The 22,365-nt window shown below is 42.0% G+C and overlaps 2 long non-coding RNA genes across 3 annotated transcripts in view; both read left to right on the top strand.

Moving 5' to 3' along the window:
• LOC112992822 (uncharacterized) overlaps positions 1-12,752 on the top strand; it is a 49,915-nt gene extending 37,163 nt beyond the window's left edge. Inside the window, exon 5 of one of the 2 annotated variants that reach the window (XR_003261616.2) lies at positions 12,678-12,752. This is a non-coding gene — a long non-coding RNA (uncharacterized LOC112992822). Of the gene's footprint in view, positions 1-12,039; positions 12,345-12,677 lie in introns of those variants that run through there. The other variant, XR_003261617.2, reaches the window with a different exon arrangement.
• Positions 12,753-13,292: 540 nt separating this feature from the next.
• On the top strand, positions 13,293-21,693 carry LOC112992823 (uncharacterized). The gene is made up of 2 exons (XR_003261618.2): positions 13,293-13,343; positions 20,518-21,693. It is a non-coding gene; the product is annotated as an uncharacterized LOC112992823 (long non-coding RNA).
• The last annotated feature ends 672 nt before the right edge of the window (positions 21,694-22,365 follow it).

The following is a 22,365-nucleotide window of genomic DNA, read 5'->3' as shown; positions in this document are numbered from 1 at the left end:
TGGGAAGGCTGGGTGGCCACGGGGCTGCCTGCCTGCAGGTTGGACACATCTGAGGTCGAGATTGATTCTTGGAGCAGAAAAGTAGCTCTTTGGCGCACGTGGCAGTCAGCACCCCTCTCTGCTTCTCTAACCTGCAAGTGGCTCACAAATACCACCTTTTTTGTGCAGCAGTCTCATAAAAGATGAAAATATCACGGTGCCTCTGTTGTGAGATGTTGCTTCTGACTTAGTTTTTAATGGACAGATGCTTGGCTGGAGCAGAGAGTTAACTGTTGAGACAGGGAAACTATGGCAGTTTTTACCCAGTTTTGTTGCCCTGATCTTCTTGGTCATGGCTGATGCTTTTAGTACCTATGGCTAAATATGTGTATGGGCAATAATGCCAAAAAATAAATTAAAAAAAAAGTTTTAATCTATGGCTAGCTACGCAGTGAGACTGGTTGATGAGACTAATAGTACCAAAGGACATTTTTCTGAAGAAAATCTTGTAAGACTCCAACTTTAATAACATGTAGCTATGCCAGTCTCATTCCAGAAACATGAGAACGCCCTCTTGAATTTAAAGTGCTCTCCTGCACACGTAGTACTTCTCTGGATCCGTCACTTCTCAGGAGGCTCTTTCTCAGGCAGTCTGCATTTTAAATTAGGCAGTTAGGACAGTTTCCACAGCAAAGAGGGACAAATTAGTGGAAGCGGCAGATATAGAAACTTGGTTCCGCTAACAGCTAAACAGCAGTAACCAAGGTTTCTACAGTGACGATCTATTAAAAAAAAAATAGTCATGTAAGTCTACAACAGCTCACTAGCTTTGGTACCTACAGTAATGAGTTACAAAATGGAACAGGCTGAAATCGTTAATCCTGGATTTATTGACAACTTTGAAAGCCCTAAGTAGGCCTTGATTCAGCAGGCCTTGGTTAGAAATTCAGCTGAGAGTGCAGTCTGCTCCTGCGTCTATAATACCCTGAGGCCCTTTGCAGTTATGGATACGGTGGTTTTCTCCCAGTGTCTGTGAGGCAGAGTGCTAGGAGTAGTTCTGTTTTTGCAGCGGGGATGTTGAGGGCTGCAGGCCCTTGGGGTGACCGCCGAGGGGCTCTGAGGTGTGGTGGTGAAGCACAGCGTGAAGCTGAGTTTTCACTGCCTTGCCAGCGTGTCCTTTTTTTCCCACTTTGCCGAAAACTAGAGTTGCAAACTGGCCACTGCCTATTTGGTATTGCAGGGTTTTTCACGTGAGGCCGGTCACAGGATAGGACTTACTGAGACACAGCAGAATGGAGTTGTTAGCAAAGAGATATTTCACTAATCTGCTTTCAGAGCCCAATTTTCACATCTGAGTCTTATGAAAGGAGATCAAAGCCCCTCATTAGGGACTGAATCCAATATTTAATACACTTAATGCCCACTTTATATACTCACAGGATAGCCTGGTTTCCACATTAAACAACATCCAAGCGCCATTTGACACGTACTGAAGGGACAGAAGGAATATTTTTGAAGACCTCATTTTCTATGCTGTTGCGTGACGGCGTAGCATGGCTGCCTTCAGTAGTTACGCTGTCATATAATCGGCATGTCAAGGAGGGGGGGATCAGTCTCCTGTGACTTACACAAGGGGATAACGGGTATCCTTATTACTGCCTCTGTCTTTCAAAACTAGCCTGTGATATCCTGCAGTATCATCTTTGAAACGTCGTGGGCTTGGAGAATGTCAAAAATTAGGATGTGAGCGTACACTGTAACTCCGTAAGTTGTATTGGAACTGATTGACCTATCAATCTCTATTACTCAGCTAGTGGGAAGGAGACACGTACTTCCCCCAGGGGTTTACCTTGAGTGAGATCAGAAAGAAACCACTTTCTCCCTCCCCTCTATAAAGGTTCAAAATTTGTTTTGACTAGTGATGCTAAAAATAAATAAATAAATGAAGTGACCTGAATAACTTGAGCAATTCCCTTGTGATTAAGGCAGAAAGTGTTTGAAACATGAAAAGTTACACCCTTGTTCAAAAGAGAGAGGTCCTAATTAATTATTTAAAGCAGCTGAAAACTCATCAAAAATTTAACTGAGATTTATTTCTCCATGATCGTGCGGGCACCACAATGTGCAGAAATGGAGGCTGTGTCTACATTAAATGAAACTCTGGAGTTTTCCCTCTCAGCTTGCCAATGCCAGCTCATGGGAAAGGCGCATCCATTCCTCCCACCTGCCCTCTTGCCCAAGCACCTACAGAAAAATCACCTCTGACTGTTGCTGCCACGCTTTAGTAGGGTGGACTTCAATAACATACAGAAGTAAAACAGGCAAATAAATGGTGTAAGGCATTTGAACTACTGCTGGGTGTGTGTGTGAGGTTGCCCACAGCAGCCTGGAGCTGTAGCTTTGCCGGGCTCCGACCGTTTCCCCGGTCGATGGTGCGCAGTGCAGGGCCGCTTTGCCCTCACTCCCTCGTCCCCAGGGTGGTTTGGCGACGAGGAGGAGTGCTGGGCCTGGCCGCGGTTGTGGAAGGGAAGGGCAAGAGCGGGCACCATCCCCTTGTCCTGGCAGGGCTGGCAGTGCCCGCACGCCATCTCCCTGCAGCCCTGGTAGGAACGTAACCATCCTCTTTGAAGGTGGATGAGGATTTCACAGGTCCAGGAAGGGATCAAGAGGTTGGGATAGTTCCTTCTCCTTCCATCCCTTTTTCTGGGATGGGTGGTGCAGTGAAAGGCCTTTTTTAAAATTTTTTCCCCCCTCCATTTCTCTTCAAAGTTGGAAAAAAAGGGAGGTTGGGGCTGCGTTATTTGCTTTCTTCAGCTGGCACTAGCTGCGCAGACGTGGGACGTCAGGGCTCTGCAGCACGCAGGCTATTTAACGCTCGCCAGGGCCCGAAGTTTCCTTGGGCAGAGGGGAGCACAGCTGCATAACCGGACTTGCAGCAAGGCCTCCTGCCATGGCCGGGGACTGGCACATCCCCACCGACCCTCATTCTGCTCACCCTTAAATACCCGCTGCTGCAAACTGGGAGCTGTTTCTCAACATTTTAGTTCAGATCTCACCAATTTTGTGCAGGCCACCTCAGAACTAGATCTGGGCCACTGCCCTTTTCTTTGAAGTCCACGGCATTTGTGATTTCCTTTGATCACTGTTGCGAAAATGACTGGCATGGTGTTCTCGCAGGCTTGCGTGCACACGGGTAAGTTCTGGCATAAGCACTCTGAGAACTTCAGTTAAGGTAAAACTTCTGAACTTATCCTGACTTGGTTAGGATTAAAGTAACATGATCAAATAGGACAAAATGATGTTCTAACTATCTCCAGAGGCTAATAAGGAGGGAGCAATATTACTCTACTACCTCTGTCAATATACTCAAATACACTCAATGTATCAAATGACCGTGAAAGAGATTTGCCAGAAAGCTTAGCAAAGCATGCAGGGATCTATAAAGGACAGACAGTACCGAACGATTTCTAAGGCATTGACTTCTTTCACCAGGTTTCCACTGGTGACCCAGGTATCTAATATCTCAAAAGGGATTAAAAAGGTCCCCGAAAAAAATGAGTCCGTCCTTTTACCAATTTCTCTGAGCTGCAAGGTCACAAAACAAGTGGGAACTTTGTGTCCCGCAAAAGTGCTGGGTTTGCTGCATTCTCCCCGATTTCTGGAGCTTTCCAGGACCCTCTCTGTGCGCTGGGCTGAAAGAGAGGAAGTAAAAACAACTCCATGCGGTATGCGAGTTCAGCTGATTTCTTAGTCTATGTGGGACCACTACAAAGATTTATTTAGGAAAGAGCTCTTAAGAGTCATTGCACATAGCTCAGGCAAAAGCAATTCAAAGCTCAGTGGCTGTCAAACAGGGGAACAATGCTAGGAATAATGAGGAAAGCACCGGAGAATGACATAAAGATGATTCTTATGCTGATTATATCAGTCCTTGGTGTACCAAATCTCAAATACTGCTTGTCCTGATCAGCGTCTCTGCTAAAGGCTAAAATAGAGCAAGAAAGGCTGGAGAGCAGGGTGGCAAAGGGGGCTGGAAGCACAGAAGGGTTTCTGTATGAGGCGCGTTTAACTGGCGTAGTACCCTTTGGCTTTGGGAAGAGCAGCTGGGAATATCCTACTGGGCTGTAAAATCATCAGTGATGAGGACAAAATGAACAGGGAACCATGCACTATTTCTCGCAATCCATTAAATACTTTTTTATAGTGAAAAGGAGCAAGCTTTTTGGTAAGAGGCTGAAGTAAACCCCCCCACAATCAAGTTGAATATTTTAATGCTTTATAAGTGGCGACTAGGGAAAGGAACTGTAAAAGTCTTGCATTTTCAGTTGAAGTATTACTGTGTATTTTGATTCATTTGGCTCAGTTCATGATATAATGGAGCATAACTGATGTAACTTGGCTTGATGTGTCTCCTTGTTACATATACTGGAATAATATCTGCAGCAACATTTGAAATTACACATTTTTTTTCAGACATCTATTTTAAGGATCAGTAACTTCAAACAAGCAGAGCACTTAGGCATATTTTAAAGGCTTATTTCCTGCAATCATGCATAGGTCATGGTTTAATCCTCATCAGAAAGCACACACTTTGGGATCCTGATTACAGGAGGGGGGCAGTGAAGGAAGGACATAGAAGGAAAAGGAAAAGTATGAGTTTTCAGAAAGAGCCCAGAGTCATGCACTCAACTAGTAGTGCTCTCATATTAATTTAGAAGAGAGATGATTTTTTTTTTAAATCTGAAGGTGACACCCCAAGAGGCAAGACAAAACTGACTCTTCAAAATGCCTGTTATGGTAATTTATGTCGCTGCTGGCTGCTGTGTGTCCCTGTGTGCCATAAAGCACGGACTTTGGAGCAACCAGCTGCCCAAGCAGGGAGCAGGCAACCTGATGGGAGGAGCAGCTAAACCAGTTAATACTTATTGGATTGCATACTAAATATTACTGCTCGCTGAATTGCTTAGTACTTCATAACAAGGCTCTTAATGGAAAGGAAGGCCTTTGAATTATTTTTGAGTGAGAAGGAGTAGGCCACACTAACACCAGGCAGAGACAGGGTGGCTTTGCCTGGCCACACGCACAGCTTCTCTCAGCTGAGCCGGGCTGGCGAAAGGCTCCTCGTGTTTTACTCAACAGCGAAGGAACTAGGACAGCTTTCTTCAGCAGATGAGCACTGGATTCTGGCCCACTTTGACTAAGTTAAGGAAATAATTACCTGTGAATAAATTACTCAGGAAGAAAAATGCTAAATATATTTATTAATAGATGCCATATGCTTTTTGAAACTTATTAACAGAAGGCTCTTAAAAGTACACAGTTGCATTCAAGAGTTGCACACATTTTCTGCACACACTGTATGCACTCACCGCTAAATGGACAGACTACTGATTTTGTGGATATTTTAAAAACCTACAGCCATCCTTTCAAGGTCTGTGAATATGTAGTGGAAGCCTGTTTATTCATCCTCAATCACATACAGATAACTAAATTACTTAGCAATCAATATTTGATACTTCATCTGATCATAAGATTTTTCATATTTTAAAAAATGAGGAAAGGTAGAGGAGTAAATTTCCTAAACTGCCTAATTCCCTTTACTTACATACATCACTGAAATGCCAGTATTTTGAGGTATGAGATTTTTTTTTAAAAGATATTCCATTATTAAGAATTATTGTTATTCTTGTTGCTCTTAAGAATTCTTCCAAATGTCCTGAGACAGATGCTCCAGTTCGTTATTGTAATGCTCCCACCGTCTTCATACGATGCTGTCTAAAGGTTTTGGCAGCTGATGGGACTGGCAGAAGCCTTCAGGCCGCTCTCATTTGTGTGAGCAGAATGACCTTGTGCTCATCAGGCAAATCCAAAGGGAGCACCACTCATGCCAGCTATTGCCTTTGTCCTCACCCTTTTTACTCCAGTCATTGTCCAGTATTTCCCCAGAGATTACTCCAGGAATTGGGTTATAACTGTTCTCAACATCCACTTTTTCACTTGCTGCCTGCTAATGACCGACGCAATACATGGGGCATTCAGCTGTGCAGGCTGAGGCTCTGGCTAATTGGCTCTGGTTCGGATATATGAAGTGTGGCAAGCGGATGCAGGATTTTAAGGTCTATTTAATCAGCTTGGTAATTTGAAATTTGATTTGAGCTTGAGTTATTTATGTACAACAGAGAATTCAGCTTCAGGAGGGCTTCTGGGCTCTCTGCACCCTGTGTATACCAGTTACTGGAGGCAGACATTGGTTTTACGTACATTTCTGGATGTGCTGGTGTACAGTTATGTATACCCTGCTTTGGCCACTCCACCAGCACCGTCTAAGCAGTCTAGGTCTAATGCATGGTACAAGCTTTCACGACCTGCACGTGCTGCCCTGACTACAGCCCAGCCATTCCCGCAGCAAATCCTGCAGGAGCTACTAGAGGGCTTTTCTCTCAGAGCATCGCGGTCTGGTTTACACAACTCACACAGCGCAAGAAGTTGTACAGGAGCCCGGCTGCTGTTCAGGTGCTGCAGGTCTCTGAACTCTAATGTGAAATGAGGCCGAGCGTGGTGACGGAGTCATGGCTCTCCAGGCAGCTGCTAATTGTCAAGGGTGTTTTCAAGCTTTCCGCTAGTGGAGCGAAAGCCAAAAAGGCCAGCCTGCACATTTTAGAAAGCTTATTTGTAAGTTCCAAATTCAAATATTTTGATTTTTAAGCCTAAATTTAATCTCACCACTGTGAAAAGCAGTCCTTGTTTCTCCCTACCTGTTAAACCCAGAAGCACGTCTGTAGATGAAAACCAAGGCCTTCCATCCTGCAACCTCCCACAGACATATGCACGCACATTATGTCCCATGTTTAATTGCCTTTCAGGACTGTCTTATCTTGGCACGAACTTGTCATTGGTTTATCTCTGCTCAGGATAAATGCATACCTAATCTTATTACTGGATACACTGAGAGCAGGCAATCTCATTAATAGCCACCCTTAAGGGATTTTTATCCATGGATCCATTTCATAATTGCAACACAGCTACATAATATATAAATACATCCCTTCAATGGCACAGCCGTCCTCATGCTGTTCTCATGCTGTTCAGTCTTGCACATCTCATAAAAAAAATCCAGGAAGAAAAAAGTTTTTTGAAACCAGAGCTCGCTCCTGGAAGCTTGTTAGGTTTTCAGATCACACCACAGGCTTACAAGCTTGATTTGTCAGGTTCATGACTGGTACTGGATATGTGCGTTCTATCATTTTTAGCTTGGATAGTCACTAAGAATGGCAATGCATGGAGTTCTATATGCTCTTTATTGTAGCATATAGCATTCTGTAAGGGGAAAAACTTAACTTGTTAGCTACATGTAATTTTCAAAACCAGCAGCAGTGAGATAGCTTTCAAGAAGTAAATTATGTTCATTTATTCAGTGACTGCAAAATACCCCGTAAGGTATCATAGCTTAGAGGCTTCCTAATCAAGTTTATTTCATCATTAAATAATTATGCTTAGTGTATCTGAAATACACTTGTGTCACATCTCATCTATAGGATAGCTAGTTAATATGAGTCATTACTGTGGCTGAGTGAACCATTCATAATTAAACCTGAACCAAGCAAAACTGCCTGGTTTGGGGTTATGTGAACCTTTCAGTGAGCCTGGGCTAAGTTTCCAACAAACTTTGATTCAATTATGTCCAAACCCCAGCAAAATAAAATATATATTTACTGCACAGACCCAAGCCACAGCAAGCATTACTCAGTTTGGTGGATTCCCCCCCGCCCCCCCCCCCCCCCCTTGGAAATGTTGGGATCATTAGTGCTCGGATCAAAAGGCATTGATTTATCAGCTCCCTCCCACACAATAGGAGCAAAGCGAGGATGGGCACTACTGAGGTTCTTGGATAGTATGTACAGGAGAATGAAGTGAATGAGTATTTCAGTGTTTCAGCCAGGCTTAACAATTTGTAGCTGCGGGCCATGGAACTGTGCACAAGGTTTTTCATGATGACAGCTACTGTGCATTGCTAGTCAAAATGTGAGAGACGCTACCCTTGTATTTCAAAAGGTGAATAGCAGTATCAGTGATCAAGCTGCTGAATTCAAAAGTAGCCAGAAGTGTGCAGTCACTGTGTTTGATTACTAGCAGATCCCAAAATCAAATGTCCTCATCAGTGGCCTGTAGTCATCTTAACTGCAGTTGCCAAGAAGAGAGCTTGCTGTCACCACTAGTGCCCTGGGGACTAGGCTGCACTGAAAACAGAGACGTTCCTACGTGTGTGCTCGCCGTCCAGGTAAAATGGGATTTGGCTGTTGCACTGACGGAGGGCAGGCTGTGGTGTGCTCACCCAAGAGCATCTGAATTTGGAGCCAAGTGCCCAGTAGGGAAGGTGGGGTGGAACAGGGAGACCTCTGCTAGGACGGGGTACAAAGCCCAAACTGTCGGCTCATCGGCCGCTGTTCGGCCCAGTCTGCGTCACTGGCGAGCTGTTGTGCAGGGCTACAAGCACTGCAGCTGAGGGGAGAAAGAATGGGAGGATAAAACGGCCTCGTATTAGTAATGAGATTCCCGCTTGGGATCATGATGGCAAATCCCTGTGGGAACTGCTTCCTTGGGGACATGATGGGTTCTCTGTTGCTTGTGGTCTTTAAACCAAGATGCGACAAAATACAAGCTGCATTTCAAATAGAAGCTAGGAGCATCATGCAGGAATTAGCAGGGGGAGTGCCATAGTTTATAGTCTACGGAAATTTAAATTCAATGATACTAACAGGACTTTCCTGGCCTAAAATTTTAGTATCATTAAATGGTATGAGGTGGTTCAGAGTAAGAGTTGCAGCTGAGTTAGTTCAGACCTGCAAGGCAATGGAGACAAGGCACCTGGCACAGAGCTGTACCCCGTCACTCCTTTACTAGAGGAACTGATAAATAAGTATTTTGATCAATCACAGCAATTATTTATATTCCCACACTTGCTGCAGAAGACTAAAGCATGCAGGCAAGGTGGGAGGGTGGTGAGGGCAACTGTTAGGAGGATTTCTTTGGAGCATGCCAGTCAGTTGCTTCATTTTTATTTCACTAAGCATGAAATTATATTTCTAATTTTATTAGATAACTTTGTGATAGATTATTAGATCATAAGCCCAGACTGAATTAAAATACTTATAATTATTATTTTATTTTGAGTTTTGTCAATTTTTAATTAAATTATGCTCATGAATTCAAAGCACTGATGAAGGTGTATTATTTAAATTCATAAATATTTCACTCCTGTGTAACTGAGAGAAAGGGAGTGGGTATCATTTATTATAATCCAGTAAGACACCTTTGCACTATACATTATAAAGAAAGGGGACCATCACCTACACCCCATTTTCCAAACTGGACAAGAGAAAAAATCCTGGCTGTCATCATGAAAAAAATCAGAGCTGAATGATAGGGCCCATTTGGACACAGGCTTAAGGAACATGTTCTCTGAGGGCTGACCATAATCTGAATAGGGACATTGGAATTTTCTTGTTGATTTTTTTTTTCCCCTCCCCTCTTAATTCTGTCAGGATTATGGCTCCTTATTAAACTTTGCTACCTGATCCCGTGACATTGTGTGGCACAGACCACGAAAGCTGCTTGGACTACTTCAAAAGGACGTGCTCACATGGTGTAAGAGCTGCAGGATATTTCTTGAGATGCTACGCATGTTGCTGGCTTACGTAAATAAAGCCCAAATTTTTAAGCCAGTGCTGTGGCACATGGAAAGTTCATCGATTCACCTTCGAAATATGTTTTTTATCGCTTTCCAGCTCCCACACTTATTTTGCTAATGATTAAGGATCTCCAGCACTTTAAAACACAACTTTTCACCTTTAGGTACATTTTCAATCAGTGTGAGAAAAGCAGGTTCCTCTCTGGCACTTACCTTACAATGTGCACTCAGGTACCCCGACAAAAAATGTTTTGAAACACGTTCGTTTTCATCTCTGAGCTTCGTGGATCTCAGACAACCATATTTTTTTAATCCTGGTTTTTCTTTGGCTTCTCTTTTTCTACTGTCTTCCCCTCTGTGCGCAGCTGACCACATGGTTTCATTCACTGAAATGGCAGATTGTGAAATTAGACAAATACTTTGACTTTGCCCCTGGCTTTCATGGTTGCTGTACCTCAGAAGACTCCATTCACCTCTAATTACATGTCCACCGAAATCATGCAGAGAAGGAACAGTGTAAGTCATTAGCCCTCCTAAATGAGTGTGCAGCTGAGCAGGTAACACAGGGATTAACACTTGACAGTAGAAGCGCTGCATGCTGAAGGAGAGGGTCACCGGGTGACTGCCTATTACACAGAAATAATTGCCATCAAATGCTGAGAGGAACTGATGTCTCCAGGCTGTGTTTACTGCACAGAAATGCATTTTCTCGCAACTCTTACCGCTCTGCTTAATCTGCCTTTGCACAAAACAGGGAGGAGGCCCATGTCTGGGCAGGGGATGGTGGAGAGTGGTGAGTGTAGGCAGCAGGAACCGGCTTGGGAGACCATCGGGGCAGTGTGAAAATGGGCTGTGCAAGCAAAGGTGCTTGGAAGCCCAAGGAAGTGCATGGGGAATCCTCCTGTTGACCAGAAGGCTTTTGCCATTAAGCAAAACTGCACTCTTCAAGTTTTAAAAATGCTGCTTCATTTAATCCTCCATTACCTTAGGGTGGTATGGGGCTTTATGCAAAGGTTTGGATTTTATTTTTTTCTGCGCTATTAAATAAAGCAATTATAAAGACATAATACAAATATCAGTCCTCTCCCCCTACCGCAGCCTTTTCTTATTTAAAAGCACTTTATGATTGAGGAAAATACCCACACTACAGTGATCCTTTCATAGATTAAGCTGTCCCTGGACAGCTTTCTCTCTAAACAGTACTCTACCCTTCTGAGAGTTTGAGCTTATTCATGGAGCTTAACACATCAGATGATCATTTATTCTGTAGACACTAAGAAAAGGTATCTAATGGGGATTTCAAAATGCAATAACCATTACTGGATATGATACGAAGCAGAGTTGGGGGACCATGGTCATCTCTGGAATCACTCTGCAGTCAATAAATTACGGAGTTGTGCTGGCTGAAAGCATACCAATATATGAGCACAACATGATATGGAAGACCCTGTTTAGCAGTAAGCGTGATCCTACAGTTACCGCATAGGAAAGACGCTGGGTAAGACTTTCTGCCGGAATAAATTGTCATCATGCTGTTGAAGTCATTGCAGCTATAATGGTTCGAAGGCTAAGCTTCGTTTCCTTGTCTTGAAGCAGACAAGGATAAAGTATGGGTCAAAATGACTTGGGAAAAGTTGGCATGCATTTTGAATTGAACAGAAAGGGGCTTCAGAACAGGGATGAATTTCTCTTTTGTGCCGCACCTTGATCTGCTTGCAATGAAAAACTTCTGTACTCGGTTTCACGGCTGAAACAATTCCTGGCCAAGATCCTTCAGTGGGTTTCCAGGCGAGCAGGGTTTGGGGCTGGCTCTTGTTTGTTTGCTTGGACCTTGCCAGCAATTTCCTTTTTAGGAAAAAAAAGGTGCCCTTTCATATCAAGTTATCTCAATCAAAGTAATTTAACTGGACCATACATAGATACACTTTGACATCTTTAGCCCAATTTAAAGACAGTGGATTTTAGTGCAAGCATTTTAGCTATGAAATCAGCCACTGAGATGAAAAATATCATGTTGATGCATAACTAAGGATGAGGAAAAACACAATAGCACTGGGGTGGTATTATATAAAATGAAAAGGATGTTTACATCCAAACATCACATGCACATTTGAGCATGAATTCATATTAGATCAAGTTGAGCTTCTAACATATATGTATTAGATATAGGTGGAAATAACTATTTTTCAGTAGTGGAGTATTAGCATCACAAAGGTTTTCATCTGGTGAAATATATTGCCTCTGAAAACCTTCTGAACATGGATAATAGTTCCAAAGTGGTGTTGAACAACAATATCTGAGCAGAGGTGATACATAGTCTGCTCTATTATTATTAATCTCTTTTTCGGCCTTATTTTTCTCTGTATCTTTAGTGAAGTGTCAGCTTTCCCATGACACGCCCTGTAGAGATTTGTAATGAGTGAAGCTGAAAACACGAACCCATGTTTTCCCTGCTGACATTTTAATATTTCACTGGTGCATCAGCAGAACAGATGAGGTGATGTCTGATGCCTGCGCACCAAGGTCGATGAGCCTTGGGTCGATACTGCACAGAGGCAGCCTGCTCGGGGCACGCGGCCACTGGCCCAGGTAAACGTCTCTCTGTTACACAGGCAGGAGCTCTTTCCACTGCGTGTGGCGGAGATGCTTGTGCACACTAGGACTACTGATGAGTAAAGGCTGGAGAAAAGACCACAGAAGAAGTGATTATGGGAATAAAAGGAGTAAATACACGCATGATCCAATGTGCACACCACAGACTGTCTTCTAGTCACTGTGGAATACTGCTTCCCCTTGTCTAATTAAGTGACATCTGGTTAGTGTATGCGCCTGATTATCTGGTTCTCTGCATCACTCTGAGCAATGTAATCTCTCTAATTGGTACACAGAGCTTCTTCCAGTAGGGTTAAAACAAAGCAGATTATGTATCTAGATTCTTCATGGTTGTTTTTGCTATCAGCATCAGAAGAACATGAAAAAGGAGTCTAATTTTGTGTTTATTCATTCACAGAGTTATGTTTTTTTCAGCCTGAGAAACAGTATTTAGCACTACATACCAAGAAAATAAAATGTCCTAATTAATTTTCTGCATCGCTGAAATGGAGCTTCAGTCAAACGGGGAAGGCAGACATCTCATGTCAAGGAGAGTGATCCTAGAAGTCAGCCTCCAGCACTATTTTGGAAGCAAAAGGTAAGAAGAGACAGTAGTGAGATAAAAATGCTGATTGTAAGAGGTTTCTGGATGAGATAAGCAAATTGGTTTGTAATTGCAAAGAAATCTGAAGTTCTCTTCCTGTGTTCTTGCCCCATCCCGAGTCCATGGTACATTTTATTTATGAAAGCAGCCCTCATTCTATTTTTACACTTAAGGCAATAACAGGCTGGATGGAAAGAAACTCCTCTTTGTCCTGTTTGTTAAAACCTTAACAAGTATTTGCTGACAATAAGAGGGTGGTCTCTGCCTTCTTAAAAACACAGATTTTCTCTAATATAAACAAACCTGACCTATTCGTTCCAGAGGGTTTTTAAAGTGTGACTAGTAGCATCCCTTCAAGGTCTTCTGTGTCTTTCAGAGCTGGACCCACAAATCCATCATGTGGCTGAAAAAGCTCTCAGTCGCAAATGTGCTCCCAACAGGAAGACTTGAAGACAGAGTGGTAAGACAAGCCTGCTAAAGGTAAAACAAGCAGTTGATTTGCTGTAGGTAGCTACATTAAAGCATAGCTACTACTGATACGACTGACATTTCTCAATAGACTGTATTTGCAGTTCTAGACTTGCTCACACTATGACTACTTTGAATTCCTTGGGAAGTTTTTAATCCCAGTATCTCTAAACAATTTAGCAATATTGACTAGGCATCACAATGTCCCATTTATTGACTAAGAGAGCTTATGATACCAACTGCACGGTAGGAGCATCCTGAAATACAGTCGGTGAGAAAGGGACAGAAAAGGTTAAAGCATCCCTGGGTCCAGAAGTACAACGGGCATTGTAAAGAGGTTAAGAAAACTTTCCTTTTCATAAATAAAAACTGAAAGTGGTGAATTTGAAATAAAGAGCCATGATAATAGTCTTCTAATACAAAAAACATCTGCAATGAAGGTGCCTCTGAAATATTGTCCTGGTCACCAAAGGGGGAAGGAGAGTGGCTAGCTCCACATGCAGCAAAGGTTTAAATTAGAGATTTGGAAAAGCTTCCTAATGAAGGATACTTAATCAGTGAACTTTGCTGCTAAGGGAAGCTGTAAAATCTAAGCTATAAAGCACCAATTAGACTAACACCTGTCTGGAATGGGCACAGCAGGGGTCTGCCTCCATTCAGGGAAAATGGACTTAAAGCCACTATCATAATGTGCTTCTATTTTTTTATCACCCAGAACCGAACTCTGATCCTGAGACTTCATTTTTGCTGCACACTTCAGTGCTGAGAGTGTATGCAGGTCCTCCAAGCTCAGCTGTGAGTGCTTTCAATCTGTCTCACTTCCACAGCACTAGCCTGTCTGGAAAAAAAGAATTGCAAACATAAATTTTGTTAGATTGAAGTCCTCTCATGGTGAAGTCATTAGGATTAAAATTAATTTTATTGTTCTGAGTAGTGCATTTTTCCTAGGGAAGAAGGTGTGTTCTTGGCTTGTCAGCTGATACCTCACCTCAGCTCAGTTAGAGACGACTCTCTCCCATAGCAGTTTTTTGGAGCGGTTTGAGGATGAGGATCCTGAGGGGAGGAGATATTGCCGTACAGTCCTCAGTGAGATATACAGAGTTTTTCCATTTCCAACAGACACTGTGAATGTATGATCTTTAGGTGGCTCCCTGATCTGACTGGTTTGGGTTCCCTGTGCATTATATAAGAAGAGTGGACAAGCCGTTCACAACTGTGGATCCCCTCTGAAGGCCAGTAGCCTACATGTCAAACTTGATGCTGCTTCCTAGGCTTCCAAATCCTTGAATTTACCCTTAGTCATGAGTTTCAAGAAAGATATTGAGCATTGTAAGTCAGCAGTATCCCCCAAATAAGACGATAAAGCAGCTGTGTTGGCTCTAGAGCAGTAGACAGCTTAACTTTAGGCTTCTGAGTATGATGAAATATTGTTTAAGGAGATGTATTCATAATTCTGTTCCTTCCAAGCAGGTGGTTGATATTTTGAGATCCCTGCTGCATCAGCACTATGTATATTTGGCAAAGAGGCTGCATGAATATTATAAATTCTATATTTAATTGGATCTCATATAGAAATCCTGTAAATCATAGTCAGCCCATCAAACAAAACAGGAAATTGATATGGTGAGATATTCAATAACATTACTTCTTTTTGACTCAAAAGGTTAGACAAAACTTGATTGTTTCTGTAGGAAGAAAAAAATGATGATGGAGTTGGGTATTTTGATGTGGTTCTGTTTACCTGTAAATAACATACAGAATCCTAATTTGTAGTGCAGAATTCAAGTTACATGGTAAGGTATCTTTATGGATAACACCAAGCCTTTCTGAGCCAGCACTCGACCAAAAAAGCTCCCCGATTAGCCTTCCAGCAAGACAGCAATACCACTACTTGCTCAGGCTGGTCCCTAAGCTTTCCTGCTTCTTTATATCTTCCTTTTAATATTTCTTTCTATTTCTCTCTCTCACATGCGTTTTGGCAGAAAAATCACAATACGACTTGCTATGCAGTAGTTAATGAAACACCTTCATTTACATTTGTGAGTGTTAGGTGGTGGTATATGCTTGGGGGATGAGAGCTACTAATGTTTCCACTCCCTAGGGCTGCAAACAAACTTATTTGTTCCATTTTTCCTAAATGAAAGATAGGCCAGTAATTTTATCCATAAAGACAGACTTGGAGGCTATGGTGAAGGAACTAAGTCACAATAAATAGAACAGTTCAAACACTTGTGAGCCTTATCTAATAAACAAGGGTAAAATAAACAAGAAGATTTTAATCTGGTTTCCTTAAGTATGTTTGGATGTGTACATGACTAGAGCTGGTTGCAGTAGTAGTGTGCTATTTTCAGTTCTTGGTACCCCTGGCTTACAATGAAGTACTATTTGCCCCTGTTTTAGCTACTATAATTCTATTACATGAACTCAACCAAGAGGTAAGAGTCACTCTTACAGAATGAGTGCAGTCCATTACTTAGCTGTGTGTGGCAAATTGAATAAAGGGGCTGGGGGCTGATTTTGTCACCTGGCCTGCTTTGACATCTTTTGCCTGCTGGAAATACGCGGAAGAGTTAGTGGCAGAGAATAGTTTGTGACACTGAGCAACAGAAAGACCAGTGAGCCTTCAGCAACACCTGATGAATCTCATGCACGAGTGCATTTTCTTGACAGGCTGTTTCAAGTGCTCTCTAGAATTATTTGATCTGGTCCTCTAAAACCTATTCACACAGCTTCTCTTCACTGCTCTTATTGTGGAATTCATCACAGGCTATTTTATCTTGGTGAGAGCTGAGCATACACATGGGTTTGAGTCCATGCAGTGCATCTACAAACAGCCTGACTACTAGACAAGGTCTGTGGCCTTGCTTATCAGAGCAGAACGGCTGGGTACTGGCCTTCCTGATAGGCCAAGGTGGTTCTGAAGCATCGCACCCCAGGCAATTGCGAGTCCCAGTATGTGACAGGCAAGACGTGCACTTGCTTGTAACAGGTCAGGGAAAGGTCCCATTTGAGATTGTTTGCAGATATGTGTTGAAAGGGCTCTTTGATAGGAGTGGATAGTCCAGGTATGGCAAGAATGGTACTTGTGATAACATTTTAACGTGACAATTTTGGTGCATAATACAATAGTGTTGCTAAAGAAAAGCAACTTGTGTTAGCACTTCCTATGCTGAGTGTAAGGGAAACAACAGAGCAAAGGGTGATCTTCCCTCCACCTTTCTAGATAAATACTTGTCACTGCCCCCAGTTTTGTACTCTACTGCAAATGAAAGCCAATGACAAGCTGCCGTCATGTCTTAGAGAGATGCCTATTCAGATCTCGTTCAGCAGCAGCAGGGTACCTCATACCTTTAAAACCACAGAATTTTCAGGAGGAAAAAAGCAATTGTGGAAGATCAAAAATAAGCCAGGCATACGAGAGTGCAAGCAGAGGAATTTCTGAGCAAGGGCCCTGTCTGCTGCTGGTTTCTAGTGTGCTCAGGGAAACTGGGATTGGTAAGCACACTCTAAAAAAAATGAAAAAAGTTACACTAGGGAATTATACCTGGCTTATTTTTCCCTCCTATTGGAAATGATCCAAGACAAAAATTGGCCAAGAGCTCACTGCGAGGGAGCAGGAATATTGTCATATATACGAAGGAGCTCACCACAGGTATGAATAATTGGAAATTAAATAATCGCGAGTACTATCATTTGAACAGGCAAGAGTTCATGAACATGGGATAAGGAAGCCTGAAGTGTATTGGAAAGTCACCATGCGCAAATGTAATTTTCACGTATTTGTATTTCACAAAGAAACAACATGTTGCCCAGCAGAAAAGGGCCTGAGTTTTACTGAAACCGAAATTAAAAAGTAACTCTGCTGCTAAAGTCATCGGTGTAAACTAATGAGGTCTGAATATACTTTCTCATACTAAACAACACCTGCACAAGGTCTCCTATTGATTTCAGGGGGACTATTTGTATAGCAAATTACTACTCTGTACAAGTAAGTCTGTGAGCATCTGGGTCTCAGCTGAATAAGGCTACAAATCTACCAGAATATCCAGAAGCTACAACATTGCAATATACTGTATTATCATGCATTGAATATAGGTCCTTGGAAAACTATTCACTAGAAATATGTATAAGAGCCATTTTCTCAGCAACAGCAAGCATCTCGGAAGCACTACAGATTACGTGGCAATTCAGCTCTCGGGAGAGAATCCATTTAACTTTGGATTTGGAAAGGCCAGTGCTACAAGTTAGGCAGCAGCAGATTTGTGTGTCACCAGATCATAATGTGGAGGCTATTTTGCAAATAATATGTCCTCTGAAACTGCTGACTGTAAGACACTTCAGGCATATTGACATTCTGCCACAAGTATAGAAACCTCAGTCAACTCATATCATCAGATGACTTAACAGCACATTTCACTTACATAAATGAAACAATCCCCTGTCCTCATAACAATTATGAGAAAACATCTTTTATGAGAAAATGTCTTAGTTGTGGTGCTACCCTGCAGCAAGGAGAATGGTATTGGTCCAGCCCAAATTTTCATTTACAAGTGATATATCGTGACTCTTATTGAGAGCTTTTCTGGGGACTGAACAGAGGAGATGAAATGCTCTTGGCCATTAAACAAACAACTCCATCTCAAAGAGAAAACATCCCTTGAAGGAAAGTAAAATGTTCAAAAATATCTTAAAAACAAGGAAGTACACACACAAAAAAAAAAAAAAAAAAAAAAAAAAAGAAAAAGGAGGTCACTCGTACTCCAAAGAGCTTAATGTGTTTTATGTGTGGGGAACGGAACTGAGAGAGACTGAGATTTTGCCTATGAATCACAGAGCCCTTGCTGGCCCTGGGAACTGAGTCAAGATTTGCAGAGTCCCTATTCAGCACCTCCATCCCTTCTTCAAAGGCTAGGTTGACCAGGGGAACCACAATGACAGTGTAGGCTCCTTACTATTGCTTTGGTAACCTTTCTGGTTCTGGAAGCATTTACTCCCCTGGCTTCCTCCTTGCAGCTCGGAGAGCAGGGCACCCATGAATGCAGGAGACCAGATTCGCTTTTCAGCATCGCTCCTTCCCGCAGCCAATTCTATCAGTATCGGAAGGAAAGAACCGGCTATAAGCAGTGCTAATCCTCCTCCCGCAGGTATATTTAAGGAAAAAAATAAAAATAAAAAAATAAAAAAAGGTCTCACAGCTGGAAATACTGCTGACAAACCTGAGATCCTCTGTGAACAGGCAGGCCGATGACCTCCGGCCACTGTCCTTTGGAAACGCAGCGGAGCACATGCCGTGGCGCAGCCGTCAGTTCAATCGGCCTAAGTGGGCAGCCACTGAGAACAGTAAGATGTGCTGCCTTCCTCTCTCAAAGGGTGATTTGTTTCCACTAATCCAAAACATTTTAGTGTTTTTATATTTGGTTTCTGTGGGATGAACCTTATTGCCTTTTCAAGTATGCAGCTATCAGTGGGCTCTTTGGGCTCTTTAGCATCCCAGAGATGCTTTAGTCTGTTGTTATCATATCACTGAAATTTTAAAATCACCCTTTCATTTGCTACAGCATTTCCTGCGTTCATGTGTCATCTTCTTCTGAGGTTTAGGCAGCTGTCACTTGAAACTCAGTGACAAAAACGCCAAAGATATTCCTTGTGTTCTACATACATGTGTGAAAAATAGCTGCTAATTATTGCTAAATTAAAATGCAAAAGGACTACCTAACCTTTAGGTTATGAATATACAGTACTTGCTTCCTTTACTGTTTCTGAAGAAAGATCAGCTACTACATGTTATTAGGACCACTGAAGATATTAAAAAGAAAATGGCATTAAATGTAACTTGATAAAACAGGAAGACCTTTGACGTTGAAGCTGTGGAAGCAAACCAGATTAAAAAAAGATTTCACATACACACAGAGGGTAGTAAAATGAAAAGAAAAATGATTATTCTCACATTCTTAATTATTTTAAAAGGTTGATATAATTAAAGTAGGTATTATTTTAAAACAATATAATTGTGGCTACATTATTCAGTTTTGAATGAACTTTCATTTTTCCATTTATGAAGCAATACTGATTTCTTTACCCATTTTTCATTTTTGCTCACTTATTGTGTAGCTAGGTCAAATATTTTCATGGTAGGAACTGATTATTAACCAGTCACTTTAAGGTGTTCCTTCCTCTTAAGTATTAAATGACTATGTGTCCTTATTCCACCTAAAAGGTTTCTAGCAACAAACAACAGCTGGGGTTATTCTTATTGCTTGTAAGTAACTGTGTTTGCTACAAAATACTGGAATTCACAAAGGAGCCATCCACTATCTCAACACTTCCATGTACAGAAACTCTCTTGCAAGAAAGAAAACTCAAGAAAATTCAAAAATGTTTGCTAGCATCAGTGGTATTTTCCTCTCTTCAGATTCTGGTACTGGTTTTACTGTTATACTCAAGTGGACTTACAGAGTTTGAGCCATGGCAAAATTTTTGTTATATTTTTATATAATGCCTTATGAAATGCACTCTTAATCCCTGATTCTGACTAGAAAGGTCATCTGGCCTAAATATAACAAATAATATTCAGATTCAGGCTTTACTGATGTAGAGAAGAAATGAGATACAGTGAGGATGAGCAAAGTTGCGTGTGTGGGGGGTGGCCCTTTTCAGTAATCCCAGTTTGGATCTATAGATTAAATTTCTTCTCTCTGAACAAATCTACTATCAAGCATAGAAAATCAGTCAAAAAATACCCTTTATCAAAATCCACAGCATCAGCATTACAGGGTTAAAAATTCAATTAGGTTGTGGAAACAAGTCAGTGGGAGGAGGCCTATCATTGATTGAACTGAAATGCTGCTCACAGTTACGAGTCATGTGAAACATTCAGTTTCATTTAAAATGTTAGTCATATTCAACCAGGCTTTCCTGGCTTACATTGATTGAAAAGGCAGGGGAAGGGTAATGAAGTGAGTGAAATGTGAGGTTAAAACATACATCTGTTGACGACTGCAGAATTCCTGTGGTTGAGGAACTGATTCAAGAAAAACTTTCTCAGCGTGTGCCATAGCAGGAAACAAATATGTGTTCATGTGCACGCCACGTTATTTGCTTTTGGAAAGAAATTGGAATTCAATGATAAGCAACTGACAGCAATTAACTGACATGGTGAAATATATCCAGGGTATCCTACTTTCAGGTTCCCTACGCTGGTGCAGGAATTTCCTGGAAACAATTTCTTTTCAGTACCCTCGAGGTGGCCTGCTGCAGAACTCAATCACCGTGCTGGATTCAAGGAAGTAAAGGATGACGTCCTCCTGCTTTTTTTTCCCGAGGGATTTCCTCTGCTTTACCTCCCTGTGAGCCCCATTGTACACCATATACTCATGCTTAGCCAAATGAAGCTCACCAATGTGGTTTCAGGAGGGCGAAAGACAGGCTGTTTATCTGAAAAACATCTTCTAAGCAAAAAGACAGAGGAATTTTGGTTTCTCCATCCCCAGGGCAATAAGAAAAAAGAGGTTTTGTACCCATAAAATGGTTTTGTTCCCATAAAACTGAGCAAAAGCTTCGGTCTTGCCTGGACAAGAGAGAATTCCTACTCCTTGAGTCTCAGTTCCTCCTGGAGTTTCCCTGGCCTGTTCTTCAAGGCCAACTGCAAAATCCTTCTCCTCGCCTGGCCCAGGAGACTGAGGCTGAACTGAACCTCCCATTCAGTGCCTCTCTCTCTTTGGAAATCTCTGCGATACTTCAGCCAAAGCAGCATTTGTCTCACTAACGGCGTGCCTGGACCGGAGCCGCATTAATGCGCTGCAGCTTTCAGTAGATGCGGGAGTGGTGTGGTTGTTGTCTGTTTTCCGGGCAAAAGGGGATTCAAGATTGTTATCCCCCAAGTCTCAAGGGTTCCCACAGCGTTTTAAATGTGGGGTGGCTGGCAGCCTTGCAGACAAATAAACAAATTTTAATCTTCCTTGAAAGGCCAAACTTCCCAGCTTGTGTTGCTTTCTTCTTTGTTATCTGTTTCTGTCTATGTTTAATAGCAAAGGGAAAACAAAGAGATGGAGTAAACTGGTGATTTGGAGATTAGGATGTTTTTATTGTCTTCAGCTTAGGCCAGCTGAAGACACCGATGCTGGAGCAGGAAAAACCTTTAAGGAATACCCTCGGATTTGCAAAACAAATGTGTCAAGCGAAATCCAGATTTTTTTTTTGCTCAGGGTCTGACATCGTGATGTGTAGGGAACGGCGATCGGAAGATCTCGCGATGGCACGGAAAGAGGAAGGAAGAGGAAGGATATGACGTAGAGATAGCAGTGTGCTTGTAGGTATATAAGCAAATACATGCGTACAATAAACGCCATTTGCAGCATCCTCATATTGGTGTCAGTGCTCATTGGCCCGGAGGCTGGGGGAGCCTCCGTGCCGTCTCAGGCGAACGGGAGATTGTCGCATCAGAAGGCGACAGTGATGCATGACAAACACCTCGTATCCATTCCCAGTATGAGTTTAAAGTGAAGGAGTCTAATGAACAATGCTGAAATAAAAATTAACTCTTTGATGTTAAAACGCTGATGAACTCTTCCTGTTTTAGGAAGAACAGTTTATGTTAGTAACACATTTGTTCTTTGCCAAGGAGCTGTACAAATACATATCAAGGAATGGCTCTTGACTTTGATTAACACCTCTGAACACTTTTTCAAATTAATAAAGATTTTCAGATGCATTCACTGACATCCAAATCTCACTGAAACACCTTCTTGTGCCTTTGATAACTACAACCCATATAAATGAGTAATACATATCTTTTTAATCTCAAAGCTGACTCTGTTTTGCACACAAATCATCCCTGAAACTAGACTGGTGCTTACCTGGATAGCAGCATGTTCTTTCTACAAACTGTCATTAATTTAACTAAAGTAACAGCTTCTTCTCCGTTGGCATTACTTACTGTTAGCTAGGTTATCATATCAAAGTGAAATCAGGAAGCGCAGTCTCTTGGTCTTCCATACTGGAAGAAAATAAATGTTAGTATTATGCATAAAGAAGG

This window comes from Dromaius novaehollandiae, chromosome 14, assembly GCF_036370855.1.
Source record: "Dromaius novaehollandiae isolate bDroNov1 chromosome 14, bDroNov1.hap1, whole genome shotgun sequence".
In the NCBI taxonomy this organism is placed as follows: Eukaryota; Metazoa; Chordata; class Aves; order Casuariiformes; family Dromaiidae; genus Dromaius; species Dromaius novaehollandiae.
The sequence above is the reverse complement of the archived record's forward strand: the minus strand, read 5'-3'. Positions and strand labels throughout refer to the sequence as shown.